Consider the following 8,451-nt stretch of genomic DNA (forward strand, 5'->3'; position numbering starts at 1 on the left):
AGCTGGAGCTTCACCACTCTGCTTTGATCGTCTCGACAATTACTAAACTTCAGCTTTTCAACAAATGGGTCCCACTTGAAACCAATTCCTGCAGACGTTCTGAGAGTCACCTTCATCACCTGGCTCCTAGACTGTCATTTTTGTCTGTATTTCCCTCCTATTCCACAAAACAGCCTTTAGGACATGGGGAAACACAGGTGTTTATACTGTGTTTCCAGCCAAGGTAAGAAGTGCTCACAGGATGGCCCTTGATAAAAAGAATAAACCGTGCCTTTATTTTTTTTACCCCCACTGAAACAAGACAGCTGTAGCTGGGGCTGTCAGGCTTTTTGAGTCTTTTCGCCTTGAGTTGCGGCTGTCATCCCCCAGCAACGGCAGGGCCTTCACAAAGCCTTTCTGGACCCTGAATAGCCAGAAATATTCCTGCGACGTTGCGTGAGGCAGAGAGGAAGTGCCCAAGGAAGCTTTAGGCCGTGGTGGAAAGCAGGCACGGGTTGGACACAGCTTCTCTTCCTCCCGTGGGCAGCGGCCCCCTCCCCTGCTGCTGCCCAGGCTCTGCCCTCCGGGCAGCCCACGGCTGCGTCCCCGCAACCTCAGCCGGCCCCTCGGCAGCAGAAGCAGCGCCAAGATCCGTGGTGCGCGGGTTCGGCCGCACGGGCCCCTGCGGGCGAGCGAGCGAGCAGGGAGAGGGCGTGCGTGCCATCTCCCTTCCCCGCCTGCCCCGGGCCTGCCTTCTGCCGCCGCTCCAACAGACCGCTGCTTCGTGCTTCAGTCCCCTGCCTGACCAGCACGTGTCCGTCCCCGCCATGGCAGCAGGCCGAACAAAACCGGCGCGAGCTCCCAGACGATCGATGTGTTTAAGTAAAGCGATGCTTGGGGCCTGTCTCGCCTTGTGGGAGTCGCCTTCGCGCCGGGGCCTTCGGCCTCCAGCCCGTGGCAGCCGCAGGGCGGCACTGCTAGAAGTTCCTAAGGGTTGCGCCGGGCCGGGGATTCTCCTATGGTTACAAAAGGGGAGGATTAGACATGGTGTAAGAAGAGATGCTGTATCTCAGCTTGCGCTCGGAAAGGGTTTTCTGCCTTCTCTCCACCGCAGCGCTGGGGCTTGCAGAGGGCCCCGGCGGCTTCACCCGGATAACGCTGCCTTTCTGCCTGCCTCTCAGCTGCTGCTTGCTGCCGATACGAGCCATTAAAAAGCTGCACAGTTCCATTTGGGTGGTCCCTGCAACCTGTCTTCCTGGGGACTGTGAATACCAGGGCTTTGCCTAACCTACAGCTTCTGGCTTTCAACCCGAACTAGCATCATAACTTTGATGCAAGTCCAAAGAGCGCAAAGCCGCAGCGCTGCCTTGCTTCGGCGGCAATTTTCTCACGTCCTCGTTAAAACCCCGCGGTTGTGCTACCTTCCTATTGCTTCTTCCACTGCTCACCGATACGCCTTGACTTTCAGAAGACCAAACGCAGAGATGAGTCTCACAAAGTACCAATTGCCTCCAGTTTCCCAGCTGGGTGAGTACAACTTGTTCGTTGCTCAGAGAGTAAAACACATGCCTAGAATCCTGACAATTCAGCGTGGATTTACTTGGAGGGAAGTGCCAAAACAGCTGCTGACCTGAATCACAGAATCATTAAGGTTGAAAAGACCTTTAAGATCATCAAGTCCAACCATCAAAAGATGACCATCCAAGAGCTGTCATATTTTTAGCAGGTAAGAGCTTCGTATATCATGTTCATGTGGTTCTTTCACACAAGGTGGAGCCTGGGTTACCTACAAGTCCTGTCCGTGAGGACCTGAGGCTCTCTGTCTAATGCTGGTTGGGGACCTCATGGGGAGATGTGGTAGATGGTGGCACCAGGGCAGGTGTGGAGCATCTGGGCTGTCCTCAGGGCAGATCTGCAGGTTGCTCAGAGCCCCCTTGAGGTCTGTGGGTATCCTGATCTCCTGAGAGCCGGCTGCGTGCCCCCAGAGCGGACAAGCCATGTCAACGGGCTTTGAGCAGGCCTTGTCCCCATGTCAGGGCCACCGCCACCAAGCAGGGGAGATGCTCCATCTCTGAGCCTCAGCACTGAACACAAGAAGCATCTCTGATATTCTTCACTCCTTACACTTCCCAGAGAGCATCAAGCCTCTATTCAGGTAAAGTCCTCTTAGAAACACAGCGGGAAGGTTTCTGGAGCGAGCAGAAAGACCTTGTTGGTCTACAAGATCATTGTAGAGCCTGGACTCTGGACTAGCAATCTCTAAATGCAATCAAGGTACGAAATAGTAATGGTGGGCTCAAAAGCAAAGCATGGATACCAACTCTGCCCGAGACTGCTGGCTTCTGGACAGCAGCAGGAGCTGGGGCTGTCCCCATCTTTGCGACTTCCACTCCCCTGATGGCTGGGAGCAGGAGTAACCTCCTGTCCCATGTGTACAAAGATTTCTGATCTGGGAAAAAGCTCCTTGAAACTTTCCCGGCATCTATAAGCTTTAAGACTGTAGTGCTACCATCATTCTCATGCTAAAGGCAATGCTGACCTCTCCCAGCCTCTGTAAAGCCAACCAGCTGCACCTCTTAGAACACATCAGTCAACTATATTGCTGTGTCTTGAATTCTTAATGATTTTTTCCAACTAAATAGAGTACATGCATCAAAATATTTGTTTTAAGTGGATGTTATCATCCAGTTTTTTTCCATTTTCTTTTCTATTGACTGGGGAACATCTTAAATATTTGAGAGAAACTGTTTTTATTAGTAACAGATCTTGGAATATCCTTTTTGCCAGTAATATTAAACATGCAAGTATTTTTCCTGCTAGCCTGGTACCTGCATTTTTGGGTTTGTTTGGTTTTTTTTAGGCAATCTCACTTTCATGCTTTTCACCAACCAGATAGATAGAACAAATCCTGTAATATGTATTTTTTTAAAAACAGGCCCTATCAAATTTTAAATACATACGTACAAAAATCTTGCACTGACCCCAAGGTCATGCAAACACCTCATCAACATCGCGCTGCTGATGTAAATATGTGTCCTTTTCCTACCAATCTCTGCAAAGATCAAAACAAAGGTCTGTATATCAGGATATAGCTCCCAGCTCATGTTCAGTTGATTACTAGCATTGAATTGGTCTCAACACCTAAATTAACCAGTTTGCTTCACAGATCTGGCAGTTGATATAGTAACCAGTTTCTTCTTAATTATTCTTCCAGCCAGGATATAATATCAAACATTAAGCCTTTAATTTTAACACAGCGTACATTTGAAGTTGAATTGTTCACAGCAGCTGAGATACTTTTAAATCTCAGGAGTCTCACCCACCCAGAATCCCCTATTCTTACATATGCCTTTACTATAAAATCAGTGCCTTTCTATTCAATTACATTAAGTTCTTTTAAAAAGAAAAGTTTGCTTTGAATATGGGGTCAGAAACCTGCTGATTGTCTCACCTAAATAAAAGTGTTGCTAGTGTCTTTGATATGCACTATATCTCATTATACTTAAAACACCAAAACCTTGGCTTAGGGATACTTTTCCTTCCATCTTTTAGCAATTATGATGACATTAAGGATAACTAATGTTACTGATTCATTTGCCAGATGCTTTGAGATCTTGGAGCTAGGCTTCATCATTTATTGCTGCACTAAGAGGCGAGGTTGTGAACCTTGAAGGTTGCAGAAAGCCATCTGTGAGGAATGCTTTGAATTTCAGTTTAAGCATCGTAGTGTTAGAAAGACACAAGTTTGGGTTGATTGTTTTTTATTTATAAAAGAGAAAAAAATATTGTAAAACTAGTCTATTGCCTGGGGTTTTATGTCATTCTCTGGTCCTGTTTTACCAGCTGTTTCCCTTCCACGTGGTGCTTTCCTGATGGACGGGACGAGTAGCGGCGCGGCTGGGTGAGCATCCACGTGCCCGGAGCCGGGTGGATGAAGCTCATCAAGGTCTCCTTCCTGGTAAGGAAAAGAGCATATCCCGCTCTGTCTGCACGACGAGCTAGTGTAGAAGCAGAATCTTCTGGTGTAACAAAAAAAATATAAATCAGACCTTTCTAGAGATCGAAGCCACAGCTAAACCAAAAATTCCCCATGACTGAGGGAGAAGGGCTGTGTATGGGAGGGGTAGCCGGGAAAGCCAAGCTCAGCTGTCGCGTTACTCCTGCCCCGTCGCTTGGGTGCAACGCTTGTTTTACCGCTGCAGTGAGCTGCCTAACATGGAGGACATTTTTGGGTGGAATGGCCTGAGCCAGGCTGTGGTCCCCCGTCAGTGGCAGTAGCCCTGATACGTGGAGGTTAAAGGAGGCTCCAGGGGAACCGAGGATCGGGCAGACGGGCTTGTATCCCTCCCTGGGACTGGGCCGGCAGAGGTCTGAGTCTCCTCGCTCCAGCCTGGTGGAGACACCGGCTCCCGCTCCCTCGCGCATCTCTTCTTCAGGAAAGGCACCAGGTGTCATTTGAGGAGGGATTTTCGTTTTCGTGCTGGCGGGACGCCGCGCTGGTGCGTGCAGGGAGCTCGCCCGAGCGCCGAGGGCAGAGCTCGGCCCCCTCGGCGCAGCCGGGGCCACGCGCAGCCATCGGATGCTCACGTCGGGCGTTGCGTCCCTCGCGGAGATGTGGGATTTCTGCCTCGGTGGGTTTTGTCTGACCCCTCCCGACGGGAAAGCGAGCAGGGGAAATGGGTCGGCGTGCACAGGGTAGAGCACAGTCCCGACAGCTTGGTTTCTGAAATAGAGCTCCATCCCACCACCCCCGGTGACGGGGCTCCATCCCACCACCCCTGGTGACAGGGCTCCATCCCACCACCCCTGGTGACGGGGCTCCCCGCCACCCCCAAATGCGGTGTGGAGGGGTCCGGGCCTGGCAGATGTCCATGGACGCCGCTGCAGGCCCCGGCGGCGGGGTCACCTCCAGAGAGAAATAAACAACTAAATTAAACAAAAATCCCAAACCAGGGCAGGCAGTGGGGGAGAGGAAGAAAAAAAAGTTGCACTTGAGGTTAACGCCGTGCTCTGCCGCAGAGCCAATGACATCAATGTTGCCATGGTGACAAAATCTTCACTTAGGTATGGTGAGCGCCCTGAGCTTGCGGCTGCCAAGGAAACCCGCCCGAGCTCCAGCACACAGCCTTCGCAGCGGCCCTGGGGCCTTCCTCCTCCTCATCCTCCTTCTCCTCACCCTCACCCTGCCCCACTGCCGAGGGGCTCTGGGCTGCAGCCTGCTCCCTGTTCCTTGTGGAAGTTTTTTGGTGAAATCTTCCGTGTTTTGCCCCCGCTGCCATCCTGGCAGCTCTGGCACGTCCTGAGGATGACGGGGGAGATCTACCATCAGTAGAGTTGTGAGGACGCAGCGGCTCTGTGCCCGGCCACCGCCAGCACCACGAGTCACCTCCTGTTGTTGATGGACTCCAACGTCTTCACGGAAGCCCAAACAAAGCTGTTGGCCTCCACCTGCTCATGAGTGAAGTTACTTTGGTTTTTGGGCCTGGTTTGGTCCGACGCCAGGCTCAGCGGCCGCGGGGGGCCCGGCCTGGCACGGGGCCCCTTCCTTTCCCAGGCGAGTGCCGGCCACAAGGCGCAATGTGGCTTGGCCTTGTCCCCAGTGAGCGGCTAGTGGGGCAACCCATGGAGGAGCAGGCATGTGGGACATTTTGCATTCCCCCGTGGCTTCAAACAGCACAAAGTAAACTGATCTGTGGCCATTTCTTTGCCACGAGGCCGTGCCAGCACAGCATGAAACGATTCCCCCTCTTCATCAGTACAAATGAGAAACTCCTGAATTTTGGTTATTCCCTCGTAATCCACTGAATCCAGGCAAGAGCAGTCATTAGTCACCGGGGTGAACCCATGGGCTCACAAGCAGCAGTTGAATTTAGGACAACACTTGGCAAGAAGTTGGGGTCCGAACAAAGCCCCGGTCTCGGTGCCGTGCTCAGCTGAAGCCGTGCCGCAGCCTGGCCAAGCGCGAGCATCCCGAGCGGTGCTCGCCCAGCTCCCCGGCGGCTTTGCCAGCCCAACAGGGCCCCAGCGGTCTCTCCAGCACCGCGGGAGGTCGTTTGGGGCTGCTGCCCGGGGGGCCCGTCCTACCGTGAATTCAGCTCTGATGGAAAGGTATAATCCGAAACCCACCAAAGTTGATGAAAAAGGGGTTTTTTAAACATATTTTAAGGCAGGTCTGAGTGTTTATTAAGACATCTGGGGATTTTTGTTTGCTTTTGGTTTTTAAGTGGATATTGAGTATGGGCTTAAAAGCTCCAGTGGTTTATCGTGGCAAATGATGCCACTGCATCACTTCGAACAGGGCAGCAGCCAGCCCTGTGCCGCCCCAGCAGGAACCTCTGGCTGCCTGACTGCACGCTGAGGTACTGCTCCAGCTTTTATTTAGAAGTTGGGGGTTTGGATCTTGGTCAAGCTGTTGTTATTTCAGAAAAAGAGAAAAGTGGGGGGAAAAAAGAAGAACTGATCAGTCTAAAAGAGAAACATCTGCTGGCATGCGAGACACTGCTGGCTTTCAGGCTTTGGGATCTGTGATTAATCAGGCTCCGAGCTGTGCCGCTGCCGGCTGCTGAAAAGGAAAGGAAAAGCTGGGCATGGCACGGCACGGCGGAGCTGCCAAATCCCGCAGGGCACGTGGAGCCAGCCTGCCTGCGGGGATAACCCCCGCCGAGGCTGCGCTGCGGCGGCTGCAGAGCGGGTGCCCAAGGGTGAGCATCGCCTCATGCCGTTTTTATTTGGGGGGCGGGGGGAAAGACATCATTTATCGGGAAGCAGAAGTTTGAGGAAAGCCCGACCCGCTGCTTGAACTCTAAAAAATGCTTTAAAAAAATCCAGCAGTTTTGCAGTGGAATTATTCTGGTTTTTATGCAGCTGTGGTAGGAGCAAAGGCAATTAACTAATAGTGAATCTCCGTAGAAAATGAAGGGTTTTGTTAGGCCTGAATTTTCGAGACTAATTACCGAATTATTGATATCCTTTCAAAATAATTATGGATTTTACACAGTACCGGATCTCCACCACACGATTTCTGGTCACAGCGGAGTGTAGTCAAGGGGAAGTGACTCATGGTTGTCTGTGGTTGAAATTAATGAGATATTTATCTGGAAATATGCCTCTTCATGGCTTTTCTTTGTAGTCTGAGTCGGGACCATAGCATGGAAATCATCGCTGAGGGCAGCGGTGCCCTCGCTGTGATGGTTGCAGGGACTGAAGAATCAGCTCTGCTAAGTGGAGGATCAGCTGAGTGATGAGGTTTAAGGCCCAAAAAACCCATTCTGAATGTTCTGGTGGACTCACTGCAGAATGCAGCCCGTTTTGCTCCCTAATTCCCATGGTAAGCCCACAAGCGGTACTTACGGGGGAGAGGATGGACAAGGGAGATGATGAGGGAAAAAGAAATCAGCTGTGGGACCTTAGGATGGGACTGGTTTTTTAAAATGTTTTTTTTGCACATGCCACGGAAAGCTCTTTCATATCCTAAGTTATCTTTTCTGTAAGCAAGAGCTCTTAGAGGACAGCCTGGCTTTAAATACACGTGGAAGATGAATCTTTCCCCTGCCTGCGCCTGGAGCTCCCCAGCCTGTCACCTTCCCAGAGAGAAACAGCAGTGACTGTGCAAGCAGAAAGCTGTGTTTTCTGGACTGCTTCAAAGCCCTGCTCTGCCAGCCAGATTATTGATCAAGAGGGAACGTCGGCGTTTCAGAAGCTTCCCCAAAAAGGCACGGAGCCTGCTCGGTTCCCGTGCGTCACTGGGGCTGTTTTTATCTGCGGATTTTCCGGCGCGTTTAGCAGAGCCGGGTCGCCCGGGAGGGACCCTGTCAGAATCTCCCTGCTGAGTGACTCACGCTCACACACCATGGGAATTCGGGCTGGCTTCAACATACTGCACTTTTCAACTCTGATTCATGCCACCCCAGGAGAGTAAATAAGGCAACACCACACACATCTCAGCTGTGACGAGTTGCCTTCCCACTGAAAAGGTGTCGGGGCAAATGACACTGCCACTGAATAGTGTCACCTATAACTTAGCCAGCAATTTCCTAAATAGGGCAAAATGTCTCTTTGCACATACGCCATGAGTCTCCTTGCAGCCCAGGATACCTGCCGCCTTGCACGTTGCAGGAGGTCTTTACTAAACCAAAGACGCTGAGCTGATTTCAGCGAGCTTTGCAGCAGGTTTGCTAAAGCCTGGGGACATTGATTAGCAGTCTGGGGTGGTCACTTTTCAAGCAGATCATTTCTCTGCAAATCACTTCAGAAGGGTGATTCAAAAAAAGCAAAGAGTCTCGTTTGTCTGGATGATTCCCAAAAGCAGAGTAAGCCGGGTCACTGCCGCAGAAGGCATTACTTGATATTGATGTGTTTAGCAACATAGAGACAAAAATCAGGAACAGGCTTTTTTAATGGGATCTAAACAAATTATTTATCTGAAATCAGTTGTTTGGGGAAAAACTCAGCTGTCCTTACAGGTACCTGGAT

Source organism: Phaethon aethereus (assembly GCF_964289735.1).
Source record: "Phaethon aethereus genome assembly, chromosome: 13".
Taxonomy (NCBI): Eukaryota; Metazoa; Chordata; class Aves; order Phaethontiformes; family Phaethontidae; genus Phaethon; species Phaethon aethereus.